Source organism: Triticum urartu, chromosome 4, assembly GCF_003073215.2.
Source record: "Triticum urartu cultivar G1812 chromosome 4, Tu2.1, whole genome shotgun sequence".
Lineage (NCBI taxonomy): Eukaryota > Viridiplantae > Streptophyta > Magnoliopsida > Poales > Poaceae > Triticum > Triticum urartu.
The window spans coordinates 254,471,668-254,499,502 of record NC_053025.1 but is presented as its reverse complement, the minus strand read 5'-3'; positions in this window follow the sequence as shown (position 1 = coordinate 254,499,502).

The window sequence follows — 27,835 nt, the reverse complement described above, 5'->3', positions numbered from 1 at the left end:
CGGACAGATCTTCGTATTCGACGGCTTTGCACTGTGGGCCAATTCGCTTGGCCATCTGAAGCAGATCGAAAGCTACGCCCTTGGCCATCAGGTCAGATTTGGAAGTTTGAGCTACACGGCCAACCTCCACAGAGACTTGATCTTCGACGGATTCAAGCCACAGCCGAGCGCGCCGCACTGTCACGATGGGCATGATCTAGCTCTATCGCCGAACAGTGCCCTGGAGGCCGCACCCGCATCAGCCCCGACCCTTAATTCGGAGCCAACTGTGCCAATCGAGGATGGGTGGTTGGACACCGCCTCGGGGGCTGCAATCTCTACGGTGATCGAGCCGAACACTAGCCCTATTCTCTGCGAAGCCTGTGAATCCAAGGAGCCAGACTCCTCTCCAGACTCCGAGCCCCTACCGATTGGGCGGCGATCATGGAGTTCACCGCCGCGGACATCTTTCAGCACTTGCCCTTCGGCGATATTCTGAACTCACTAAAGTCTCTCTCTTTATCAGGAGAGCCCTGGCCGGACCATGGTCAGCAAGGTTGGGATGCGGATGATGAAGAAATTCAAAGCCCACCCACCACCCACTTCATAGCCACGGTCGATGATTTAACCGACATGCTCGACTTCGACTCTGAAGACATCGACGGTATCGACGCCGATGCAGGAGACGATCAAGAACCAGCGCCTATAGGGCACTTGAAAGCCACCTCGTCATATGATATATACATGGTGGACACCCCAAAATAAGGCAATGGCGATGGAACATCGGAGGATGACCCCTCCAAGAAGCAGCCTAAGCGTCGGCGTCAGTGGCGCTGCTCTAAATCCCGCCAAAGCAGAAATGGTGATTCCGGCACGGGAGATAATAACACCCCGGACAATGCCGAAGACAACCACCTCCAGCAAGATTTAGCACAGGAGGATGGAGAAGCCAGCCCTCATGAGAGAGCGGCAGACAGAGAGGTCGAGGACGATAATTATATGTTTCCCTCCGAATACGAGGCAAGCCTCGACGACGACGAATTTGTCGTGCCGGAGGATCCCGTCGAACAAGAGCGTTTCAAACGCAGGCTTATGGCCACGGCGAGCATCCTCGAGAAAAAACAGCAACAACTTAGAGCTGATCAAGATTTGCTAGCCGACAGATGGACTGAAGTCCTTGCGGCCGAAGAGTATGAACTCGAACGCCCCTCCAAGAGCTACCCAAAGCGCAGGTTGCTACCCCGATTAGAGTAAGAAGCACCTAAACCTACATCACCAGTTCATGATGCGGCCGACCGGCCACCCCGTGGCCGTGACAGAGAGGCCTCTTGGCCCTCCACTCAAGCCGCACCCCGGCGCCGCTCAAAAAATACCAAGGCACGGGAAAATGCGCCAGACCTGCAAGATATATTGGAGTACATGGCAAGGCAAACAAGATCGATCTACGGATCGCGTGGGCGCCCCACAGCACGAGACGGTAATCGTCACTCCCGATATAGTAAATCCGGCCGGGCTGAGCACAGTAGACAAAGCTCGTTTGAGCTGCGTCGTGATATAGCCCAATACAGAGGCGCCGCACACCCACTATGCTTCACAGATGAAGTAATGGATCATCAAATCCCCGAGGGTTTCAAGCCCGTGAACATCGAATCATACGATGGCACAACAGATCCTGCGGTATGGATCGAGGACTATCTCCTTCATATCCACATGGCCCGCGGTGATGACCTACACGCCATCAAATACCTCCCACTCAAGCTTAAAGCACCAGCTCGGCATTGGCTTAACAGCTTGCCAGCAGAATCAATTGGTTGTTGGGAGGACCTGGAAACCGCATTCCTCGACAATTTCCAGGGCACTTATGTGCGACCACCAGACGCCGATGACTTTAGCCACATAATTCAGCAGCCAGAGGAATCGGCCAGACAATTCTGGACACGATCCCTAACCCAAAAAAATCAAATCGTCGACTGTCCGGACGCAGAGGCCCTAGCAGCCTTCAAGCATAACATCCGCGACGAGTGGCTTGCACGACACCTAGGACAGGAAAAGCCGAAATCTATGGCAGCTCTCACGACACTTATGACCCGCTTTTGCGCAAGAGAAGACAGCTGGCTAGCTCGCAGCAATAACATGACCAAGAGCCCTGGTAATTCGGATACCAAGGACAGCAGTGGCAGGTCGCGTCGCAACAAGCAAAAGCGCCGCATTAACGGTGACAATGCTGAGGATACGACAGTTAATGCCGGATTCAGAGGCTCTAAACCCGGTCAGCAGAAAAAGCCATTCAAAAGAAATACTCCGGGCCCGTCCATTTTGGACCGAATACTTGACCGCTCATGCCAGATACATGGCACCCCCGAAAAACCAGTCAATCACACCAACAGGGATTGTTGGGTGTTCAAGCAGGCAGGCAAGTTAAATGCCGAAAGCAGAGACAAGGGGCTGCATAGCGATGACGAGGAGGAGCCCCGGCCACCGAACAACAGCGGACAGAAAGGTTTTCCCCCACAAGTGCGGACGGTGAACATGATATATGCAACCCACGTCCCCAAGAGGGAGCGGAAGCGTGCGCTAAGGGACGTATACGCGATGCAGCCAGTCGCCCCAAAGTTCAACCCATGGTCTTCCTGCCCGATCACTTTTGATCGAAGGGACCACCCCACTAGCATCCGTCATGGCGGATTCGCCGCATTGGTTCTAGACCCAATTATTGACGGATTTCACCTCACTAGAGTCCTTATGGACGGCGGCAGCAGCCTGAACCTGCTTTACCAGGATACAGTGCGGAAAATGGGCATCGATCCCTCGAGGATTAAACCCACTAAAACGACCTTTAAAGGCATCATACCAGGTGTAGAGGCCAACTATACAGGCTCAGTTACACTTGAAGTGGTATTCGGATCTCCGGATAATTTCTGAAGCGAGGAGTTAATCTTCGACATAGTCCCGTTCCGCAGTGGCTATCACGCACTGCTCGGGCGAACCGCATTTGCCAAGTTCAATGCGGTGCCGCACTATGCATACCGCAAGCTCAAGATGCCAGGCCCTCGAGGAGTCATCACGGTCAATGGAAACACTGAACGCTCTCTCCGAACGGAGGAGCATACGGCGGCTATCGCAGCGGAAGTACAAAGCAGCCTCTCAAGGCAATTCTCCAGTCCGGCCATTAAACGTCTGGACACCATCAAGCGCGCCCGGAGTAACCTACAACAAGACCGACTGGCACGTTCCGAGCAAGCGTAGCAATGTGGCCCCAACCCCAGCCCTCGCGAACTTGCGAAACCAGCGTTGCGCGTACATAACTACGCTCTGGAAATAACATGGGCACAGGGGGAGGGGCACCATCACGGCACGCCCGAAACGCGGCTTAAACCGCACTAGGGGCTGCCAATTTCTTAATTTTCTCTTATTTTCAGGACTCCATTCTTCGGAAGGCTTGTCCGGCAGTACAATTGCCGCACAAACGATACAACCAGGGAAGCAGAAAGCTACGCCGCACTATGGAACTCTAAGGTGGTCTCTATAACGAGCAGTATACCTATTTCACATAACATTCCGCAGCTCGCCCCTGGAAAGGACATGTTAAATAGTCCCATCATTTGCTTATTGCACTATTTGTATCGTTCTGCTTTGATCGCAGCTTTTTTAAATAAACAATTATAACGCCCTCGATGCGGCTATAGCTCCCACGTGTCGAGGCACGACTTAGAGACATAACCGCATTGAAAGCAATGTCGCAAGTTAGGAAATCATCACACATCCCATGTACATAAATAATATAAAGGGGAGGTACATAGTTGGCTTACACTCACCACGTCACATCAGAGTACATAAATAACATCCATCAAACAGACACTCATGGCCCGACTACGGCGCCAAAATAGAAAAGAACCCAACATGCGACAAGGCCCCGAATCGATAACCCCAACTAGGCACCACTACTGATCATCGGGAAAGGAAACATAATAACACTGAGAGTCCTCGTCGAACTCCCACTTGAGCTCGTACTCGTCACCTGGAGCGGAATCACCTGGACCTGCATCTGGAATTATAGTATCTGTGAGCCACAGGGACTCAGCAATCTCGCACCCTCGCGATCAAAACTATTTAAGCTTATAGGAAGGATAAGGCAAGTATGTGGAGCTGCAGCAAGCGACTAGCATATGTGGTGGCTAACTTATACGCAAAAGAGAGCGAGAAGAGGAGGCAAGGCGCGAGCGAGAATCTAGAGGAACAACCTGCGCAAGCATTACCCCAACATTGTGTCCACTTCCCGGACTCCGCCGAGAAGAGGCCATCACGGCAACACACTCGGTTGATTCATTTTAATTAATTAAGGTTCAAGTTATCTACAACCGGACATTATCAAATTCCCATCTGCCCATAACCGCGGGCACGGCTTTCGAAAGTTCAATCCCTGCAGGGGAGTCCCAACTTAGCCCATGACAAGCTCGCACGGTCAACGAAGGAAAAGACCTCCTCCCAAGACGTTCCGATCAGACTCGGTATCTCGGTAACTCAAGACACTTCGACAGGTTAAAACAAGACCAGCAACACCGCCCGAATGTGCCGACAAATCCCGATAGGAGCTGCACATATCTCTTTCTCAGGGCACACTCAGATTGTCTTAGGTACGGGTAGGCCAGCCCAGAGTTGCCCCTGGTGGCCACCGGTAGCTGACAGGTGGACCAACACTCAGAGGAGCACTGGCCCGGGGGGGTTAAAATAAGATGACCCTTGAGTCTGCAGAACCCAAGGGAAAGAAAAGGGGTAGGCGGCAAATGGTAAAACCAAGGTTGGGCATTGCTGGAAAAGCTTTAATCAAGGCGAAATATCAAGGGGTTCCCATTATAACCCAACCGCGTAAGGAACGCAAAATCCGGGAACATAACACCGATATGACGGAAACTAGGGCGGTAAGAGTGGAACAAAACACTAGGCGAGAGGCCGAGCCTTCCACCCTTTACCAAGTATATAGATGCATTAAGATAACATAGCAATATAGTGATATCCCAACAAGCAAATAAAAGATGTTCCAATAGGAACGGCTCCAATCTTCACCTGCAACTAGCAACGCTATAAGAGGGGCTGAGCAAAGCGGTAACATAGCCAATCAACGGTTTGCTAGGACAATGGTAGGTTAGAGGATCAATCATGCAATTGGGAGGCTGACAAGCAAGTGGTAGGCATCGTAGCAGTGGCAAAGCAAAAGAGCGAGCAAACTAGCATAGCAAAGATAGTAGTGATTTCGAGGGTATGATCATCTTGCCTGCACAGTTGTCAAAGCTGACTAGATCCTCACAAGCAAACTCAACGGGCTCCTCGGTAGCGAACTCGTCTCCCGGATCTACCCAAACAAGACAAACAAGCAACAAGGATACAATCAACCACGTGCAAGACCAAGCAATATGATGAAATGATGATATGCTATGCGGGATGCGATGCGGGATGCAAAATGCAAGATATGATAGGAAATGCATGAACCTGGCCTCAACTTGGAATTCCAAGGGTTCCACTGGATAGAGGGGACTAAATCTCTTGAAAACGATATAAAGATCATTGGAATCGGAGCTACGGTTTGGAAATGGCAAGCGTTTTAAGATATGACACCGGTCTGCGATTTACAGCAAGTAGGCATCTAAATGCAACAAAATGAACATGCTACAGCCACCAAACATGAAAACAAAATACATGGCAGTGATTTACACAAGATGCTTAACAAAACACTAGCACTGAGCCATAGGCAAATTCATCCATTAAGAGGTTCAAACAAGCATGGCAAAAATGAATATGCAAAACAGATTCCAGACTTAGTGAAATTAACACTAGCCTGAAATTTCAGATCACGAAGCCCTCTTCGGAGCAGCAAAACAACATGATAGAAAACCTGAACATGACAAGTAAGAACATGGCATGGAGCTACTCAACAAGCTTAACAAAAGACCCAAAGTGACCTGGGGTCAAAAGGGTTCACAAAATACTCTACCGAGCTCACGAACATAGCTCGAACACAATCAGTTTTCAGACTTAGTGAAAACTGAGACATGCTGAAATTATAACTCACGAAGGCATGTAAACGAGCTCGATGCACTCACTACGGTGCAAGTCATGGCAAGGCAAGCATATAACCAGAAATAAGACACAATACGCTAGCTACACATGGCAAGAACAATGGCATAGCATGCATGGAACACTAACGGTAGCATCGGCAAAATCGCAAACAAGTTGACGATCTGCCCAGATTAACAACGAAGCAAAAGTTGAGCTTGATTGAGTGAACCTAGAGCACTCCACATATGCAAAAAAATACATTGATGGATATAGCATAACATAAATATCAAAACTCCCTTACTGATCATCCTCAAAAGAGGCACGGATCACTAGGAAACAAGCTGGACATATAGCATCATGGACTAAAATATCCCAGACTTAGTGAAAATCACTAAGTCCCTGAAATCAGCAATCTCAGGTACCTCTCTTCGCAAGCTTGCACAAGACAACACACACATCCTAAAAATTCATGGGTGGCACCTATGGAAAGAATACAAAATGCTTAACAATTCATCCCAAAGGGGCACAGGCATATCATGCACGGATTAAACATGGCAAAAATGACAAAAGTGCATGATGAACTAACGGATCTGCAATTTAACTCACGAAGCCCCCTTCTAACAGCATTTTGGGCATCAATATGACCTCAAATGCAAATGATGCAATGGAATGAAATGATGCACATGTCGAGGCGAAGATTTTGATATATCATATGCCCAAAACGGAGTTACGGTTGCGGAGATATCATCAGCCAAAGATTGCTCGAAAATTAGGGTTTCGGGAGGAGAAAGTCAACCGAAATATCCCAGATCCAGATCTGGATCGGGCACAGATACCGAGGCGGCGGCGGTACTGTTCACCGGCGACGACGGGGAAGGAGGCAGCGGCCGGCGACGAGGGGACCGGAGGGCGGGGCGGCGGCGGTCGGCGGCGCCGACGGGGGTGGCGTCCCGCGGCGGCGCGGCGAGGAGGCGGCGGGGCCGGCGGTGCGGGGGCGAGGAGAGGCGGCGGCGTCCGGCGCTGATGCGGGCGGCGGCGGGGCGGCGCCGGCGACGAGGGCGGCGGGCGGCGGCGGCCTCGGGCAAAGGAGGAGGCGGGCGGCGGCGATGCGGCCTCGGGCTCCGCGCGGGCCTGTCGGTGCGGCGGCGGCGGGCCACGTGGCGGACGCTAGTTGGGCGAGGCGGATCGGGCGGACGTTGTCCGGTCGGATCCGGACACGTCCGTCGGTGGGGGGGGGGGGTTGATCTGTTTTTTTTAGGAGGAGGACGGGGAGGAAGACGAGATCCGAAAATGGGGGGCCTTTAAATAGGCATAGAGGGAGCTCGGAGAGTCCAAATGAGGTGCGGTTTTCGCCCACGCGATCGTGATCGAACGCTCTAGGACATGGAGCAGAGTTTGGTGGGTTTTGGGACAAATTTGGGGGGGTGTTGGGCTGCAACACACACGAGGCCTTTTCGGTCCCTCGGTTAACCGTAGGAGTATGAAACGAAGTCCAAATGACCCGAAACTTGATAGGCGGTCTACCGGTAGTAAACCAAGGCCGCATGACAAGTCTTGGTCCAATCCGGAAATGTTTAATCCCCACACACGAAAGAACGCTAGAAAAGGCCACCGGAGGAGAACGAAGCGCCGGAATGCAAAACGGACAACGGGGAAAATGCTCGAATGCATGAGATGAATATGTATGCAAATGCAATGCACGAGATGACATGATAAGAGATGCACGAAAAAGAAAACAACACACGGAGACAAAGACCCGAACCCGAGAAATAAATATAACTTAACACCGGAAACGGCAAGAGTTGGAGTACAAATATGGAAAGTATATCTGGGGCGTTACAACAATGCATAGCTTCCGTCTGTTACTGCATTACTCTTTTTTATGAATATATGTTCATTAATGACATGTTGCACCCGTACACTTTGGTACGGCCAATACGCTAGGGGCTTAAGTACCCCACAATACGGTGTGATAAGTCCGAACACTTTCACAAGTGCGGCACCCCGAACTTATAGCATTATATGCATCGGCTCCGAATCATGTCTTGGGTCAATAGTTGGGTTTGCCCGGCTCCTATGTTTTGGTACCTTACGTTCTGTTATATCGGCTAAGGTAGCACTAGGAGAACTACTGCGATTGTGCCCCAGTTGAGCTGGGCTAAGCACCTCAGTAGAGAAAGCTAAAACTGACCGTCATGGTGAGGCGAGAGCTGGTCGCTGTTCGAGAGGTTTTCGAGTCCCTAAAGACTTATGCCGCTTAGAGCGAGGAGTCAGCTTTGTCCGGCCTAGGCGTGGATAGCGCCCCGAACTTGGTCTTCCGAACACTAGGGGCTTCGCCGAAATTTAAAATTATAGAATTCTATGGCTAAGTGAGAGTGTTCAAGCATTATAGTCTGATTGCCTTGTTCGTTGTGTTGAGCGCCTCCCTCAAAGGACCCAAGAATGGGAAAAAGAGCGCTCATGTTTACCCCGAACACCCCAGCACTTGTGGCATGGGGGCAGAAGCCGACGACTCGCCATCTCTCAAATTTGATAAACGGCCGCACAGAAGGTAATATTTTAAATTCAAAAGCGTTGCTTAGCGCATATGAACACGTTTTCAGCGTACAGGATCACAAATGCGAGTTTACTCAAAATTACATCTTTGGAGCATTCATCTGCTATAAGGCGGGCACCCTTCGGGACGCCCTCATAATACGCTTCCGGGACGCGATGCTCCTTGCCCGGCGGCGGCCCGTCCTTCACCAGCTTCTCCGCATCCATCTTACCCCAGTGCACTTTAGCACGGGCAAGCGCCCTACGGGCACCTTTGATGCAGACGGACCGCTTGATTACTTCAAGCCATGGACAGGCATCCACCAGCCGCCTCACCAGCCCGAAGTAGCTCCCAGGCAAAGCCTCTCCAGGGCAAAGCCGAACTATGAGGCCCTTTATGGCCTATTCGGCCACCTTGTGGAGCTCGACCATTTGCTTCAGCTAGTCGCTCAAAGGCACCAGGTGTCCGGTCTCAGCATACTGAGACCAGAACACCTTCTCCGTCGAGCTCCCCTCCTCAGATCAGTAGTAGGCAGCGGCATCAGACGCACTATGGGGAAATCTGCGAATGCTCCGGGAGAGCTCCGGACTCGGGTAAGTAACAAGTAATTCACTTTCACGTGCTTGCTTTGCATAATGAATGCCTTACCCGCCGCTATCTTCTTCATCGCTTCAATTTCTTGGAGGGCTTTCTGGGCTTCGGCCTTGGCAGACTTCGCGCTTTCGAGGGCTGCCGCAAGCTCGGACGCTTGCGTCTTTGAGTCAAGCTCCAAACTCTCGTGTTTTTTCACGAGAGCCTGGAGCTCTTTCTGCACCTCCTCCACCCGCGGCTCCTGCTTCCCTCTCTCTGTGCGCTCCGTGGCCGCTCTGTTTTCGGCCTCGGACAGCGCTTTCTTAAGGGTTGCCACCTCGGTCATGGCCCCTATAATAGCACGTTGATCCTGTCATTTTTTGCAACCACATCTTCTCTATATACTTGCGCAAGGTATTATTTACCTTCCTTCTCCTCGAGTTGCCTCTTGGCATGGCCGAGCTCGTTCTCCGACCGCTCGAGGTTTTGCTTCAGCGTATCCACCTCCGCAGTCAGTGCGGTGGAGGCCAGCAGCGAAGCCTGTATACGCATATTGACTTGATTATGTTAGACTCCTACGAATGTTATTATATCCTCTATTCGGCTTTTCTTTCTGAACGCCGAACAGAGCATCAGGGGCTACTGTCTATGCGGCAATATTTTTACATATTCTTTACTTACCTCAAAGCCTGTTAGAAGGCTGGCACAGGCTTCAGTCAGTCCGCTCTTGGCCTTCTGGATCACCGCACTCATAATAGTGCGGTGCTCCTCGTCGATGGAGGCGCCGTTAAGCACCTCCAGTAAATTGTCCGGTGCCTCCGGTTGGACAGAGGTCACCGGCTCGGTAAGCTTGCTCCTCTTGGAAGGAGGCTGCCTACCAGAGTCCGGAACCGTTGAAGGTTCCGGCGCGGTGTCCGGCTCAAGGCCGGACTTGGAGCCCTTGGGGGTTCTATCCCCTTTACGCCTGGAGTCCGGGAAGTCTCCTTGCGGCGCCTCCAGGACCACCTCCTCCTGGCTTGGAACCTGTTGGGACGCCACCTCGGCATCGTCCGTAGGATGGGGGGAGGTAGCCGTCGGAAGCGAATTCACATCCGACGAATCCAGGGAACCGCTCGACGACACGTCGAGCCGGTCTTTGGGTGGACTGCATAAACATGTTCGACGTAAGGAAAAGCTGTGCAATGGGGGAATACTATGAATCACTCTGGTATCCGGATACTTACGATCTCACCAGGGGCTTGGCCCTGTGCGGCCACTCCTCTTCACCGTCGTCGGCGTTGGTGGAGGAGTCCGGAGGAGGGGTCTTCCCCTTCTTGGACCCTTCGGCCTCCCCAGTTGGGGCGGCCTTCCTTTCTTCCCTCCCCCCGCTAGAGGGGGAGAGGGCTCTTCTTCCTCCTCCTCATCTTCATGGGAGGAGTGCGTCTTGGAGTCGTCGGATGATGAATCCGACACCTACAGGCATCGGGCACTCTTTCGAGTCCCCGTGGCCTTCTTCTTGGCCTTCTTCTCCGGCACCACATAGGGTGCCGGAACCAGCAGCTTCGCCAAGCGAGCATCCGCTGGGCCTTCGGGCAAAGGAGCCGGATAGTTGATCTGTCTAGACGTCTCCTGCCAATCCTGTCAAAGGTAAGGGAGCTTAGATCCCTCATGGAGTCAAACTATGAAAAACTAATACCCTGTAAAAGGTAAAAACAGCTTACCGCACTGGCGTGACGCTGCGAGCTGAATCCGCGATCCTCGATGGCGGATGAGGGGGCCTCGACGCCCTTGAAAAGCACCTTCCAGGCATCTTCGTACGTCGTGTCGAAGAGCCTGCTCAGAGTTCGGTGCTGCGCCGGGTCGAACTCCCACAGGTTGAAAGCTTGTTGTTGACACGGGAGGATCCGGTGGATGTGCATAACCTGGATCACGTTGACAAGTTTGAGCTTCTTGTCCACCAGGGTTTGGACGCATGTTTGGAGTCCGGTCAGCTCTCCTTTTTTACCCCACGACAGGCCCGTCTCTTTCCAAGAGGTGAGCCGCGTAGGGGGTCCGGATCGGAACTCGGGGGTTGCGACCCATTCAGGGTCGCGCGGCTCGGTGATGTAAAACCACCCCGATTGCCATCCCTTTAGGGACTCCACGAAGGAGCCCTCGAGCCATAGGACGTTGGGCATCTTGCCCACCATGGCGCCTCCGCACTCTGCCTGGGTATCGCGCACCACCTTCGGCTTGACATTGGAAGTCTTGAGCTATAGGACGAAATGGGGGCGGATGCAGAGGAAAGCCTCGCACACGATGATAAACGCCGAAATGTTGAGGACAAAGTTCGGGGCCAGATCGTGGAAATCCAGGCCATAGTAGAACATGAGCCCTCGGACAAATGGGTGGAGAGGGAAGCCCAATCCGCGGAGGAAATGGGGGAGGAACACCACCCTCTCATGGGGCCTAGGGGTGGGGATGAGCTGCCCCTCTTCGGGAAGCCGGTGCGCAATGTCGTTAGACAAGTATCCGGCCTTCCTCAGTTTTTTGATGTGTCCCTCCGTGACGGAGGAGACCATCCACTTGCCTCCCGCTCCAGACATGGCTGGAGAAGGTTGAGGTGGGGTGTGCGGACTTGGGCGCTGGAGCTCGAGTGCGCGGAAATGGATAGGCAAAGGAGGAAGAAGGCGTGGATGAAAAGGTGGATCCTTATCCCCTTATATGGGTGGACGCGACTATGCGTCCCCACCAGCCTGGTAAAACTCGCTTATCTCCCAAGCGCCGTAATCAATGGTGCGGTTGGGTTACCCACGCCCGTATTGATGAGAATCCCGGAATAAGGGGACACGATCTCTGCTTTGACAAGACGTGCCAAGGAAACCTCCTCGCTAAACGCGCTGAGGTGGGACAGTAAAACGATTCGGATAAAGACTTGGCCGTGGTGTGATGTCACGCTACCGAATACATCAGCAGATTAGATTTGTGTAAATATTATTCTCTCTATGGCAATATGTGGAAACTTATTTTGCAGAGCCGGACACTACCTTTGTGTTCAAAATCTTCTATGAAGTACTTGGAGGAGGAACCAGCCTTGCAATGTCGAAGACAATCTGCGCGCCGGACTCGTCGTCATTGAAGCCTAGTTCAGGGGCTACTGAGGGAGTCCTGGATTAGGGGGTGTCCGGATAGCCGGACTATACCTTCGGCCGGACTCCTGGACTATGAAGATACAAGATTGAAGACTTCGTCCCATGTCCGGAAGGGACTTTCCTTAGCGTGGAAGGCAAGCTTGGCGATACGGATATGTAGATCTCCTACCATTGTAACCGACTCTATGTAACCATAGCCCTCTCCGGTATCTATATAAACCGGAAGAAGAAGATTCAACAAAGAATAAGATGAAACTACGAAACAACTATGTCTTCGCGCTCCAAAATCTTCATGCGATGTCTTCTCATGTCATAGTCTTCAGTGCGAATATCTTCACATACCACCATTGTCTTCAATGTCTTCACACATTTTTAGGGGCCATCTTCGGTAGGTAAACTGAATCAATGAGGGACTACTACCTGTGTTATCCTGCAATTCTCACAAATACATTAGTCCCTCAACCAGGTTTGTCATCAATACTCCAAAACCAACTAGGGGTGGCACTAGATGCACTTACAAGAACCCTTTCTTTGACTGATCCATTTTGAACTTCTTCAAAACTTTATCAAGGTATGTGCTTTGTGAAAGTCCCGTTAAGCATCTTGATCTATATCTATAGATCTTGATGCCCAATATATAAGCAGCTTCACCGGGGTCTTTCATTGAAAAACTCTTATTCAAGTATCCTTTTATGCTATCCAGAAATTCTACATCATTTCCAATCAACAATATGTCATCCACATATAATATTAGAAATGCTACAGAGCTCCCACTCACTTTCTTGTAAATACATGCTTCTCTGAAAGTCTGTATAAAACCATATGCTTTGATCACCTCATCAAAGCGTATATTCCAACTTCGAGATGCTTGCACCAGTCCATAGATGGATCACTGGAGCTTGCACACTTTGCTAGCACCTTTAGGATCGACAAAACCTTCTCGTTGCATCATATACAACTCTTCTTTAAGAAATCCATTAAGGAATGCAGTTTTTACGTCCATCTGCCAGATTTCATAATCATAAAATGCAGTAATTGCTAACATGATTCGGACAGACTTAAGCATTGCTACGCGTGAGAAAGTCTCATCGTAGTCAACTCCTTGAACTTGTCGAAAACCTTTCGCGACAAGTCGAGCTTTGTAGACAATAACATTACCATCAGCGTCAGTCTTCTTCTTGAAGATCCATTTATTCTCTATGGCTCGCCGATCATCGGGCAAGTCAACCAAACTCCACACTTTGTTCTCATACATGGATCCTATCTCAGATTTCATGGCCTCAAGCCATTTATCGGAATCTGGGCTCATCATAGCTTCTTCATAGTTCATAGGTTCGTCATGGTCTAGTAACTGATTTCCAAAACAGGATTACCATACTACTCTGGTGCGAAACGTGCTCTGGTTGACCTAAGAGGTTCAGTAGTAACTTGATCTAAAGTTTCATGATAATTATCATTATCTTCCTATCTAGTTGGTGTAGGCATCACGGGAATGGTTTTCTGTGATGAGCTACCTTCCAATTCGAGAGAAGGTAGAATTACCTCATCAAGTTCTACTTTCCTCCCACTCACTTCTTTCAAGAGAAACTCCTTCTCTAGAAAGGATCCACTCTTAGAAACAAAGATCTTGCCTTCAGATCTATGGTAGAAGGTGTACCCAACAGTTTCTCTTGGGTATCCTATGAATACGCACTTCTCCTATTTGGGTTCGAGCTTATCAGGCTGAAGCTTTTTCACATAAGCATCGCAACCGCAAACTTTAAGAAACGACAGCTTTGGTTTCTTGCCAAACCATAGTTCATACGTGTCGTCTCAACGGATTTGGACGGTGCCCTATTTAATGTGAATGCAGCTGTCTCTAATGCATAACCCCAAAACGATAGTGGTAAATTGATAAGAGACATCATAGATCGCACCATATCTAATAAAGTATGGTTATGACGTTCGGACACACCATTACGCTGTGGTGTTCCAGGTGGTGCGAGTTGTGAAACTATTCTACATTGTTTTAAATGAAGCCCAAACTCATAACTCAAATATTCGCCTCTGTGATCAGATTGTAGAAACTTTATTTTCTTATTACGATGATTCTACACTTCACTCTGAAATTCTTTGAACTTTTCAAATGTTTCAGACTTGTGTTTCATCATGTAGATATACCCATATCTGCTCAAATCATCTGTGAAGGTCAGAAAATAACGATACCCGCCGCGAGCCTCAATACTCATTGGACCACATACATCGGTATGTATTATTTCCAATAAGTCATTAGCTTGCTCCATTGTTCCGGAGAACGGGGTTTTAGTGATCTTGCCCATGAGGCATGGTTCGCAAGTATCAAGTGATTCCAAAAGCCCATCTGTATGGAGTTTCTTCATGCGCTTTACACCAATATGACCTAAACGGCAGTGCCAAAAATATGTTGCACTATCATTATCAACTTTGCATCTTTTGGCATCAATATTATGAATATGTGTATCACCACAATCGAGATTCAACAAAAATAGACCACTCTTCAAGGGTGCATGACCATAAAAGACATTACTCATATAAATAGAACAACCATTATTCTCTGATTTAAATGAATAACTGTCTCACACTAAACAAGATCCAGATATAATGTTCATGCTCAACACTGGCACCAAATAACAATTATTCAGGTGTAAAACTAATCCAGAAGGTAGATGTAGAGGTAGTGTGCCGACGGCAATCACATCGACCTTGGAATCATTCCTGACACGCATCATCACCTCATCCTTAGCCAATCTTCGTTTAATCCGTAGCCCCTATTTTGAGTTACAAATATGAGCAACGGAACCAATATCAAATACCCAGGCGCTACTACGAGCATTAGTAAGGTACACATCAATAACATGTATATCAAATATACCTTTGTTAACTTTGCCATCCTTCTTATCCGCCAAATACTTGGGGCAGTTCCGCTTCCAATGAGCACTCCCTTTGTAGTAGAAGCACTCAGTTTTAGGCTTGGGTCCAGCTTTGGGCTTCTTTCCGGGAGTGGCAACTTGCTTGCCATTCTTCTTGAAGTTCTCCTTCTTTCCCTTGCCCTTTTTCTTGAAACTAGTGGTTTTGTTAACCATCAACACTTGATGCTCCTTCTTGATTTCTACCTCTACTGCTTTGAGCATAGCGAAGAGCTCTAGAATTGTCTTATCCATCCCTTGCATATTATAGTTCATCACAAAGCCTTTGTAGCTTGGTGGCAGTGATTGAAGAACTCTATCAATAACACTATCATCTATAAGATTAACTCCCAGCTGAGTCAAGTGATTATGATATTTTGAGTATGTGTTCACTGGTAGAACTGTTCTCCTCCATCTTGCAGCTATAGAACTCGTTGGAGACTTCATATCTCTCAACTCAGGCATTTGCTTGAAATATTAACTTCAACTCCTGGAACACCTCATATGCTCCATGACGTTTGAAACGTCTTTGAAGTCCCGATTCTAAGCCGTAGAGCATGGCACAATGAACTATCTTGTAGTCATCAGATCAAGCTTGCCAAACGTTCATAACATCAGCATCTGCTCCCACAGTAGGCCTTTCACCTAGCGGTGCATCACGGACATAATTCTTCTATACAGCAATGAGGATAATCCTCAAGTTATGGACCCAGTCCATGTAGTAGCTACCATCATCTTTCACCTTAGCTTTCTCTAGGAATGCATTAAAATTCAAGGGAATGGTAGCACGAGCCATTGATCTACAACATAGATATGCAAAAACTATCAGGACTAAGTTTCATGATAAATTAAGTTCAGTTAATCATATTACTTAAGAAATCCCACTTAGATAGACATCCCTCAAGTCATCTTAATGATACGTGATCCAAATAAACTAAACCATGTCCGGTCATCACGTGAGATAGAGTAGTCATCAATGGTGAAACCTCTCTATGTTGATTGTCGCGTGAAACCACGGCCACCTATGGGACCAAAGGTCCCTTGCTGGTTCGGCAGGGGGATGGCACGTTGCATAAAGAGCAAAGGAGCGTGGGGCAGCACAGCAGGGATCACAAAGGCAGTTTTACCCAGGTTCAGGCCGCGGTGAGGCATAAAACCCTACTCCTGCTTTGGTGGATTGATGGTGGAAAAATGGTGGTGGTCGTAGCCCGTTTGCCCGGCAGGGTTGCCTTAGGGCGAAACGGCTACGTGCGTATGAAATGTGAGGGGTGGACTTGCTAATCCAGGGTCCAACCCTTTCTAAGGTTGCATCGGGCCTCCTTTATAGGTTAAGGGGTCACCATAGTGGCAAATTAGTCATTATGCACTGATAAGATAGCAAACAGTGCTATCATACCTAACTCTGCAGGCTGACGGAGCACATTAAATGCGCCGCTCAATGTCACATCATCGCTTGCTCGGCAAGCCTTGCCAGGCCATTTTCCCAGCTTGGCGCCTGCTCACTTGACACGTCGCAGGACGTGTGTCTTCTGTAGGTATTTCCTGTAGAAAGAGGCTGCCATGTGGCAGATGGCTGCCACTTAGTTACTTTGCGGCTTGACACCGCACTAATCAACGACGTGCGTCGTGGTAAAGTGGTTTAGTGAGGTGGCTCCATCTCCGCGAGTGCCACCGGGCCCTGCCAGGGCGTCTTGGAGGTCTTCTTCCTGGGGTAACCCTATCCTTGTCGGGCTCGCCTGCCTGGCAAGGGAGGCTTTTCTCCTGGTGGTTTCTTACTTCTCTGGCTTGGTCTTGATCCTCTTGATCTGCATGTTGGTCCTTTGAAGATCTTGATTCCTTGTACTTTGGCCTGACCTTGTGTTACAAACTTGCTCCCATGCATGTCCATAGTCTGGGCAATGGACCCAGGGTTTTGTTGCACTGACAAAAGCCCCCAGGCCTGCCCGAAACGCGTTGCCGAGCGTCGTCAGGGTAGGCCCTAATAAGTGCACAGGTAGGGGTGTGGAAGAGCCTGGCCCCTTGAGGTCTTCTTTGCTTCTTAATTAACCTTGAGACCGGGCTAGTTTCCGGTTTCCCCGTGCATCGTGTAAAGCCAACCGTGGTGGGGCCACTCTTGTAATGGTCTGTGAATGACTTTAACGAACGGGTAGAAACTGCCAATTTACTCTTGCCACCATGCTCTTATCCTTAGCCATGTATGTTGCATGCATCGTGCGGGGTAGGTAACGGAGGCACGTGGTGCGGGAGAGCATCAAGGCGGGCCCGGTCTTTTTGAATTGGCGGAGGAGGGCGGTGGTTGCTTGTTGAGGGAGCAGCTCTCCTCCTCGGCCTACCTATAAAAGGAAGGGCGAGGGCCGAGGGGAGAGCGGAGTCATCCATCTTTGCACTTCTTCTCCTCCATTTTCTGCCTTCTGCTGGTTATGTTGAAGAGAAGAGCCTGGGGCCAGGCCCTGGACTCCAGCTTGAGGTTGGTGACATCAAATGCTTGTGCTGATGTTTGGGGAGTCGGTCTGGTCCAAGCCCGGAGAAGACGCGCCAGACAAACCGCCTATGGCGCGGGAGAAATCAAGCTTTCCCATTGCGGGAAAATGCTTGTTTCCCCTACTTTGGTCGATCGTCCGTCAGGCATGGTGGCACCTTGCCTTAACTTGTCGTCGCCCGTTGGCTCGATGACCAGGTCCTTGGCGCCTTCAGTGTTCACCTGGGAGGCAGGGCTGGGGATCATTGGTAATCCCAGCACACCCCCTTTCGATGGATCCGGGGTCGATGCTCAGAGGAGGCGCGTCTTCCTGCCCGCCAAGGTGGGGAGCGGCGTGCCCCGAGCCCCCTGGCCGTCTTGGCCTTCAGCTGCTTCTCCGGGGAAGGCATCGGGCTGGGGTCCTAGCACTTCTCCAAAGTGGTAGTGAGGGAGAGAAAACGAGGGAAGACGGAGGAGGCGGGTGGCAGGGCGTCGGATCGGAGTATGATGGCGTGGATGCCTTCGCCTCTGACTGGCGACCTGCCGCCTCGTATTTCCGATCTTCCCCTCCCTCCCCGGCACCATCATCACCAGTCTCTTTGGGTGATAGTCGGGGAGGGATGTTCCCTTGGTGCCTTCGCCTCTCCTCCAGCAGTCTTCCGGCTGAGCTTTGGTGGATGACTCCACCGGTGCCCAAGTTGGGGCTTCTTGCTAGTCCTAGACGTGGTGACCAGGGGACCACCGCTCTGCTCTCCATGCCCCTCCTTCGCAGCCTCGCCACTCCCGATCTTGATAGGCCGCGCTCGGTAGGTCGCGGCGGGACCGGGATGGGCCCCTGCTTGGGCGCCCTTTTCGTCCTCTCCTCTTCCTACTGCAATACATGGTGGAGGGAAAATTAAAAGAGGGAAATCACGGGGCACTTATCTTTTTTCAATCTTAAATCTGTCGGCACTAGCCAAATTTTAGTTCAAATAATGTAATCTCTTGTATGTGTTCTGCAAGGTTTGTACTTGTATAATTAGCATATTAATGAAAGAGGATGAACCTTGCAGGGAACTCGTGCATGTATATGTCCACGCAGAGATGGAATGCCTCTTTATTTAAATAAACGAGTTTTCTCCGGCAAGCTACCCTGCCGGTACCCTTTTATTTTGTTGCCAGAGGACTGAGCCTACCGGGCATAAATAAAGGGACCAACCCCCCGCCAATCTCTTTTCACCAAAGGCCACTGCGACCATCCTGGCCGAAGCAACATTCGAGTCCAGGGATGGGAGAACATGAGTTTCAAAGAGCGGCGAGGTTTTCTTATGCACAAGTTTCATCTTACAGAACACTTATGGACAAGAGGCAGAACTTATCTCTTTGGCTTGCTAGAGACCGCAGTGCTGGTTCATCTCCCCAACTCCTAGTAGAGGCCAAGCTCACGGCAGGAACCTGCAACCTTATGCGGATGGGAATGATGCAAGATGCGACCTTATCTGTATGCACTACAAAAAAATACACTTCCGTGATGATACGTGTTTGTCATAGTAGGTCATGTTTTCTGTCATGCATGTACATCCATGACGATTTTCTTACAGAATCAAGATAGTCATACCTGTGCTATCATAGAAGTGTTCCATGACATTACCAAAATTATCATCATGGAAGTGTCCACTTCCATGACGATAAATGGCGCGTCATGGAAGTGCTTTCGTCAAGGGTGACCGACACATGGCATCCACCATAACGGGTCACCGTTAAGCTATCGGGTCCGGTTTTAGATCCGATAACCTGCTAACAGCCCGGACCAATGAGGATTTTCCACGTGTAAAATTCTCATTGGATGGAGGAAACACGTGTTGGCTCACCGTTGGGACAGATGTCATCCATTAATTGGACAGGAGGCGCCTATGATACGTCGACACGTGGCATGGCCCAACAAAGGCCTATTCTGGTGAAAAGGCCAGCCCGTTTGACTTGGTCAAAAGGTAATGGGCCGGCCTACGGAAAGCCTGTTAACGGACTATTCATATATAGCCCATTTACGGCCTGCTAACTCACGGCCCGTTACGGCCTATCGAAATTAAGCCCAGTAGCTTCTTCTGGGCCGTCCAATATGATTCCAGTCCGTTGTAACTTCCGGCCCATGTATGGCCCATGATGTCTTTCAGCCCATACGAGGCCATTTGTAACTCTTGGCCCATTAACGGCCTATGGTGAATCTGGCCCGCAATGAGCAGTGTACCGCTTTATACCCATCAACGGCCATTATTCCATTGCTGGGTCGTTTTCAACCCGTGTTATCTTTCGGCCTTCTCAGGGCCCATTTATTCTTGGGCTCATTTCCAGAATTCGGTTACTTACGGCCCGTTACTAGCCTTTTCTGCTTGTGTGCCAAATTCAGCCCGTGGTTACAATCGGCCCGTTTGCGGCCCGTTAATCCGTTGGTCCGTTTTCATAGCATCGTCAAAAACGGTCGATTAACGACAGCCCGTTATTGTCGGCCCATGAATGGACGATTCCAAATCTAGCTTGTTTACGGCCCATAATGTGGTCTGTTATCGGCCCATGTTTACCCTATCAATCATACGGCCCGTAGAAAGCCCATTGATGTTATGGCTCGTAGAAGGCCCATTCTTTCTACAGCCCTTAGAAGGCCCATTCTTTCTACGGCCCGTAGGAGGCCCATGGTAACTACAGTAAATATGTAGCCCATGGTTATTGTGGCCTAGTTTTTAAAAAATAGGTTATTGCGGCCACTAGCAAACCGCGGAAAAAGAACTGCACTGACTACATGCAAACAAATAAACAAGATAACAAGGAAATAAATAAGCAAGCAACTTACGCTAGGCTATCATGGCTATTACACATATTACATCCACTGGGCATCAAAGTTCGCCACCAGTGCAAATATAGGGAATAAAGCAGTATATCATATACACTGGTTGTCAAAGTTGGCGACCAGTGCAAATAAACGCCGCAGCGAAACAAGTCCAGAACTGAAACCACTTCAGAAGAGCTCAAGAAACAATATCCTGGGTACCCATAATGCTGGCAAGATGCTTAGCAAGCTTATTGACTTTCTCTTGTTTGGCAATTAAATCCTCCAGTGCTTGCTGTTGCACTAGAAAGTATGCATCTGAATTCTGCAGGGACTTCCTCAGTCCTTCAGCTTCCTGTCGCAGTACATCTGATCGATGTCTTTCAACTTGAAGTTGAGACTCAAGAAGATGAACTGATTCAGGCAGTGAGTTTGAAGAGCTTGTGCCAGCAGCAGTGGCCAGTAACTCGAACACTACATCAAGACAGGACTTTTGGGTTCTCTCATTATCGTCAAGATATTTTTTATCAGATTTCTTGGAGATCGACAGGGATGTCTCACTATCTTGAACCTTATCTGCATTACTTCCTTTACCATTGCATAGTGGGGTACTGTTCTCCAATATTTTGTCTGCATTCTAAAAGAGAAACAAGCAGACACATCACGAGTTTACGATGTTGTATATGAAACTCATTTTGGTAAATCAGTTCAGTAGTAAAGTGGAGAGGATAACAGCATGAAACAAACATATATCTATGTACCATGGTCACTTTATGGTATATATCATTCTAGTTTTTGTTGCCAAATCAAGATAGAGACACAGTTCAAATAATATTTGTTCAAGACAAAGCAGAATAGACAGAATATAAGTGTGGGAAACTATAGAGCAATAACAAAACTTGTAATGTGCATGACATGAGAACATAACTATTTATTCAATTGAAACTGAAATCAACATAGAACAAGTTACAATAGCAAACCAGTTAAAGAAACAGATTTAAAACATACTTGTTGCGCCATTGGAGTTCCAATCCTTCACATATGAAAATAGTTGGTATGAGTAAATATAGTGGTGCAAGAGCAAAGGAGTATGAACCATAGCTACAGAACCTAACCTGAGAACAATTCTTCTTCTCCTTTAAGCGTTGAGTTGGGATTCGGAGTGGTGGTCCTCGTGTTTTGGGCACTATAATTCCCTTACTAACTCCTCATGTTTGGGTACTCTGTGGTGGAGACGGTGTTGTGTCAACTGGAACTGGGTTACTATCTGCTGGGGTTGGGGTTAGAAGGGGCGTAGCTGGTTCTCTGTCCAACTTGGTAGGGGTACAATCTACGAGAGTCTAGGTTATGTGTGGTGGGGCTAGTTCTTGGGCAAGTACAACTGTGGTTCTATCTGCATCAACTAGTAGCACTATCTTTTCTGAAGGTCGTGTTGTTACTCCCTTAGATACTGCCATCGCCCGCTCCAATTTAAATGGTTGATAAACAAGAAAAGTAATTGAATGTACATACATTGTATGATAGACAGGTGCAATGGATAGTGCGGGATAAAAGAGGGCATGAAATAATTCACATTTATGTTGTCTAACCAAACATGATAGCATGACACGATTTCACATATATGATGGCTAACTAAACAGGATAGCATGACACAATTTCACATTATGGTGGCTAACTAAAAAGGATGGAAAGACATAGTTCAAAATATGATGACTATGTAAACAGGATGACATGATATAACTATATAATGTGTTTATTAAATAGGTTGGCATGTCATAATTCACATACATGCCGCCTATGGAAACATGATAGCATGATATAATTCACAGATAGAATGACATAATTCAAAATATGATGACTGTAAACACTAAACAGGATGAGATGATATAACTATATGATGTCTTTATTAAATGGTTTGCCATGCCATAATTCAGATAGATGTTGTGTATGTAAAAATGATGGCATGATATAGTTCAAATATATGATTTATATAGTAATCAAGTAAGCAGATGGCAATCCATATATGATGTAAAAACTAAGCAATGCAAGACAACACGCATGACATGGGTAATATAACCCTGTCAAGTTTGACCATGGACCTCAGGGGTTGGGATACTTCCATCACCGCTTCAAATGGATGATGCACAGGAAGAGTAGTTGAATATACAAACATTGTCGACAAATGGAACACGTAATACAAAAAATGATAGCATGATATAATTCACATACATGATGATTGGCTAAACAGCATGGCATTGCATAATTCACATATATAATGCCTTTGCAACAAGATATCATTGCATAATTCACATATATAATGTCTTGCAACAAGATGGCAATGCATAATTCACATATATGCTAATTAGAAACTAAACAGGTGGCATTCACACAAAGCATGTCTAAACTAATCAAATGACATAGAATTGCAAGACACCATACGCAAGATATGAGCAACATAACCCTGCCAAGTTAGAGCATACACCTTGGGGGGAAATAGGACTGGTCATCTATCTCTGAATCCTCCTCTGGGGAGCTATCCATAGCAAGCGAGATATGCGCTTCGTCAGATAGCATAGTCTGCTCTAAAGACCTTGTTTTCACTCCAGAATTTTCCATCACCCTGTCAAATGGCTGATGCACACAAAGAGTAGTTAAATGTACTAATATTGTTGACAAAGGTAATATGTAATGACAAAAAAAGGATGGCCTAATATAATTCACATATAAGATGAATGGCTAAGCAGGATGGCATTGCAAAATTCACATATATAAATGCCTGGCTAAACAAGATGTCATTGCATAATTCACATAAACGATGAATAAACTAAACAGATGGCATTTACACAAAGCATGTCTAAACTAAGCAGATGACATATTTGATGTATAAAGTAAGCAATGCAAGGCACCATATGCATGATATAACCAACATCAGCATGCCAAGTTAGAGCAAAGACCTCAGGGGGTAAATAGGAGTTGTCTTCTCCTTCTGAATCCCCCTCAGAACAGGTATCTTCCTCTCAATTACAATTCGAAATGGGTGGAGGGGGGCTGCCTTCGCGCCTACCATGGAGCAATGTCTACATGAAATTTTATTGCCACGCAAGGCTCGTCTCTTTTGCTCTACATGTTCAGTTCCATTATGTACAATAACGGACATGCCTAGTGTCATGGGTTTGTCACGGAAGATGTCCTCATGAAAGGACTTAGTCGTGGAGCCATCGCAATGGGTTAGCTTAAAGGGGTTAAATCGGACAAGGGGACACGGGGAGTTTATACTAGTTCGGCCCCTTCGATGAAGGTAAAAGCCTACGTCTAGTTGTGATTGGTATTGCTAGGGTTTCGATGACCAGGGAGAGAATCCGCTTTGACTGGCTCTCGAGTTGTTGTCTGTTGTCCCTAAACCGCTGTCGGGTCGTCCCTTTATATACATAGGTTGACGCCCGCCGGTTTACAGAGTCCCAAAGTCGGATCATAGATGTGTCCGGTTCGGTCTCTACACTTCCTATCTTACAATGCAAGTTACATAATTAGGTCGGTTTACATCCACAGGCCTTAACTCGCCTCTGGGCCTTGGGCCTTCATAAAGCGCCATCATTCTTACATCTTCATGGGATTCTAATCTTCATAAAGCTAATCCGGCTACTCCTGGCCGGTTTACGTCCAGTAGTAATATCCCCAACATTAGGCCCCAGATTGGTTTGAACTTGTTCATGTCATTCTTCAATACTTAGAAAAAACTCCTCCTTTGCCTCTTCACCTTGATTTTGTAAACCGTCGTGACGTCATACTCCAGGATCATGATAAACTGCCCTGACGTCATCTATCCGTTGAAGCTGAGGATTACCTTCATTAATGCATATCCAGTCATCGAGGCGACACCATTATTAACTATCCATTTTTGAGCTCCTCGATTCCCGCACTTGTCGCGTTATCGCTTCGCCTTATAAATAGGGCCACGGGTCCTTATCATTTTTCCCTTTGTCTCCCTCGCTTCTTCTTCCTCCTCGTGACACCTCTACCCCTGAGCGACGCCGCTATCACCGAGCTTCTCCTCTGCTTCAACAAAGGCAACTGCATCAACCTGACTATTACCAGAGAGCTGCGGCGTCCCTCCGTTGCTTCAACAGTCACTGTAAGTCCTTTTCTTTCCCCCCTTGTAGATCTGTCTAGGGTTTCCTTGTTCTTCGCAGTTCATTGAAGTTCATCGGAGTTCCGGTGCTGCTCTTTCCTGTTCCGCCTTAGTCTATGGATAGAAAATCTCAATGTTGATATATTCCGCGTAATGGTTTATTTTCCGCTACCACCACAAACTTTTTGCACGTGAAAAACTGATCTGAACTTTTACAACCTGCTTTGGGTCCTACCCTTTTTAGGTCAAAATATTTTTGCCTTTCTGTCTTCGGTAGATCCAAAATTCCCATGTGATCATGTGAAACTTGTTTTTCCTTACTTAGCCCTTTTCGCCTTAGATCTGTATCCTCTGTACCATGTAGGTGGTTTACCCTTGTAAAAAAACAATCTATCTCATACCATTAGTCCCCTAGTAAACCGGCAAACCACCTTTACATTGATTGTAATAGTCCGGTTTAACAACACATGTATGCCCTTAATATGACCTTGTCATTCATTATTGTATTAGTCTCCGGTTTACACAATTTGACATATCTGTATATCTTTATTCCTATTGCATCTTGCGTGTCATCATGAATGATTTGTGAACCGGCATTTCCTTTCCAGCTTTTCGTTGCACAATGGCTAAACAGTTTGCCGCTTGCAACTGGGCTCGTTCCCGGGTCACTAAGGAATAGTTGAACGGAATGGTCAGTACCGGCACTTTGCCTAAGAAAACTGAAATTCAATGGCGAGCTTCAGGAACAGAAAATCCTCCAACCCCGAGGCAGGGTGAGGTTGTGGTCTTTGTCGACCACATAGGCCGTGGTTTCAAACTGCCAGGGTCAAAGTTTTACTGAGATGTGCTTGCCAATTTCCAACTCCATCCTCAAGATATCGGACCCAACTCTGTGTCCAATCTATGCAACTTCCAAGTCTTCTGTGAAATATACTTACAAGAAGAACCAACCGCTGAGCTGTTTCGGGACTTTTTCCATCTGAACCGTCGTACAGAGTTTGTAAATGGTCCCAACACTAAACTCGGCGGTGTCTCTATTCAAAAGCGGAAGGAAGTAGAATTCCCTCATGCCAAACTACACAGTCACCCTAAGGAATGGAACCAGACTTGGTTCTACTGCAGAGATACCTCTCCTGAAGATGAGAATCCTCTTCCAGGCTACCGTGATCACCGGCTTTCCAACACCCATCCAATGCCGCAACGTTTGAATTCCGCAGAACGGGCCAAATATGCCCCTCAACTCGCCAAGCTCCGGGCCTTTATGGCCAACGGTTTAACAGGCGTTGATTTTGTGCATTGCTGGATATCTTGGAGTGTTTTGCCACTAAGCCGCTGCCCCGGTTTAATGTGTGAGTATACCGGTGAAGTTGAAGACCCCCAACGCCACATCAACATTCAGGTAACTGATGAAGAGGTCACTGAAAGTGTCAAGAAAATTTTGAATGAACCGGAATCAGTCTGTCGCCAAACCGGCTTGAACCCCTTCTACACTCAGAATAAACCGCCTGTTGTAAGCACTATGCTTCCTTTTTATCTTGATATCTTTAAATTGTTCAACTTGTAAACTTTCTTCTGTTTGTGTACAAACAAGGTGATGATCCCTTCTGGAAGCAGAAATCCGCAGATAAAGCGGCCAAGCCATCCCGTCCCAAAACCAAAGCCGTCAAGTGTACCTCAAAGTGGAAAACGGTTGACCGAATCAGCATGGAACTTGATGAAGATGCAGATGATCCGGAAGTTGAGGTAGAACTTGACTCACCTGGCTCCCTTTTCATGCACCTCATTAACAATGATCTTTATCAGGAGGACGTAGGAGGGAGCCAGGCTAATGATGTAGAGGTAATTCCCCTTTCTTCCGGTTCAGACTCTATGCCAACACAAAAAACCCGTCAAGCAGTCCAGAAAGTAAGCTTTTCTCATCCTCTTGCTTACTTGGATCCAACATTTATTTTGAAGACGCAGTAGCATGAAGCTCGCCGGACAACCCGGCACAGTGGCCAACAGGTTACTTCGGCCGGTTTACCTAATACCACGGTTCGGAAGCGCCAGTCTGAGGCCTCTCCCACTTCTGACAATTCTTATCCCAAGGAAGGTTATTTCAGACAACCTCTTAATTCGTCCGATTCAAATTATCAGGTGACACCTCCCTCATCTTCTGGCGAATCAACAGCAAGCCAACTCCATCCTCTTAAAACTATAGCTGGGTAAGCATTCAAACCCTTTCTTCCAATGCATTGCAAATCTTGAATAAGATGCTAAACCTCTTTTAATTTTGTTTGCAGAGCCAAAGCCAGACCCAGCAAGAAAGCTCGGGTCAACAATCCGTCAGAAGACCAGGCAATTTTTGAAGAAGAGCAAATAGGTGAACTGGACCAAACTCGTGAACCGGAGGGTCCTCATCCTGAAGCTACCTTTGATGAACCGCCCCTTCAAGACCAGAATATTGGTGAACAACCAGAAGCTGATCCTGTGGTGACTGACACTGAACCGGCGGCTCCAAACCGGGCTAGTCCGGTGAAAGGCACTGATACTACTGAAGGCCAAGGAGATGATGTTATCATTACTGGCACGGGCCACAACTCTCCTAGCCATCCTGTAATCTTAGCTCAACACAGTGCCAAAGAGGAACGTGCTGCCAGGGAAAAGGGTAAATGGAGCACTGACTTATCAAGTTATGCTCATCTTAGTGCTGAAGAACTTCACTCCGGTTTCTTAAACCGTCTGCACTCAAACCATGACTATGAAGCCGGTTTGGTGAACTTGATGAAGGAACGCTATAAGGTATTTTCATCTCCATTTACTTCTTGATTCCAAAGTTGAAATGCTAGTCCAAGTAGCCCCCAAGGGCCGTTTTATGATGTTAATCTTAAACCGGGTCTTTATAACACTTTAATCCTCTCGTACTGACCCTCAAAATGTCAGGTCCTTAGTGAAAACCAAAACCGATACTTTACCAATGTAATTATATAGCCTTCCTCAGTGTAGCCCCCAAAGGCCGGTTTAGCTTTGTGAGGTAATCCAGGTCTTTAATCCATGCGTCCGTTTTGAGCAAATGTACATTATCCCCCAAGTGTCAAGGATAATGCTTGCATTGTTCTGGAGACTTATAAAAGATGTAGTGAATCAGAGCAAATAGGCATTAGCCCCCAAGTACAAAGTGCATAACTTGTTATACGCTTTGTACTTAGAAAATACATATCCTGTTGTTGACATATCTTCATTGTTACAGGCCGAGCTAAGCAATAGAGATGCTCGAACGGCTGATTTGCAAG